This window comes from Cyprinodon variegatus, unplaced genomic scaffold (genome assembly GCF_000732505.1).
Source record: "Cyprinodon variegatus isolate N-32 unplaced genomic scaffold, C_variegatus-1.0 Scaffold811, whole genome shotgun sequence".
In the NCBI taxonomy this organism is placed as follows: Eukaryota; Metazoa; Chordata; class Actinopteri; order Cyprinodontiformes; family Cyprinodontidae; genus Cyprinodon; species Cyprinodon variegatus.
Genome location: NW_015151264.1, coordinates 249,713 through 251,044, shown reverse-complemented (window position 1 = coordinate 251,044; position 1,332 = coordinate 249,713).

The window sequence follows — 1,332 nt, the reverse complement described above, 5'->3', positions numbered from 1 at the left end:
TGTAACATCAGTGGTCATGGAGAGTCTCCATCCAGCTGGATCTCTGTTGAAGGTCAGGAGCTCCTCTGATTTCTTCTTTGTTGGTTTCATACGTAACCTGACATCATTACTCTTTCTGCAGGGAAACCTCCAACAAAAGCTCCGCCCACATTAATCGGCTTTCATGTTGGTCTTCATCTTTTCATCCACCTGCTGATCTTCTGTCCGTACTGCATCTGCACTCTCCTCATAGTGTCCTTATGTCGTCGAACCACAGGTAGGTAAACTACAACCATCCCGCCGACCGATCAACCACTCCAAACTGTTTTTAAACACCTATTTCCTGTCTTTAGTTCGGTAACCTTCTGCACGTTGACAAGATTGCCGATGATGTCATCACTTCCATTATTCAGGAATATCACTTTCAAACCTGCTATAATTCTCCTATTAAATGCAAATGGAAAAATCTGTTTCTGATTCAGAACCAGCAGAGACCCGACAACACAACCCTGAGGATCTCCACACGTCAGAGCTGACTGACTACTGAGTCTCACTGATGAAAAAAAAAAAACATTTAAATATCAAATATAGGAATTAACCTTTTAAAAAAGAAAACAATTATTACAGAGGATATTAATTCAGTTATATGATAATTGAATGTATTTTCATAAGTTACAAAAATGGCTCCAAGCTACCTTATATGTCAGTTTTACTTTGTGGCCTCAGTGTGTTTGATTTTGGTTTAATGAAATAAAAGCAACTTTTCTCTTCTGCATTTGAGTTATTTTTAATAATAAAAACTTCAGAAATTTGAAAATGAAGGTTTGTGGGAAACCTTTTTGATGAAAGTAGAAGTGGTTGAGTTTTCTGTCAGTTCAGGCTTTTTTCAGCTGTAAAGGTTATTCTTTGACATATCGGCTTTGTGGTCGTTCCATTTCCTGTTATTGAAGGAAACATGAAACTTAGCGACATCTTTTAAAACGTTTAGCTGTGCAACTAATCACTTGTCCTCTCCTTTTGCAGAATGTTTGATCCTGCATTGTTGCCTGGTGTTTTTATTCAGATCAGATTAATATTTCTGGTTCTGGAAGGATTGATGATCAGAAGATGGTCAGACAGTCGAAGTTCAAGGGCAGTGATGGTTTCCTCCTCTGTGTGGTCTGATGATGACAATGTGATGGCTAGCATACCCTCTCTGCCTCTGGGGCGGGGGCTTTGTGGTCGGTTTGTCCATCTCATGCAAAGATACAGCATGAGATGGATGTGGTGCATCTATTTTAATAGAAAACAATGCTGGTACATCCTGGTGACATTTAGAAATACTTCAGTGGCTCCACTTTTAGTTGAAATAAT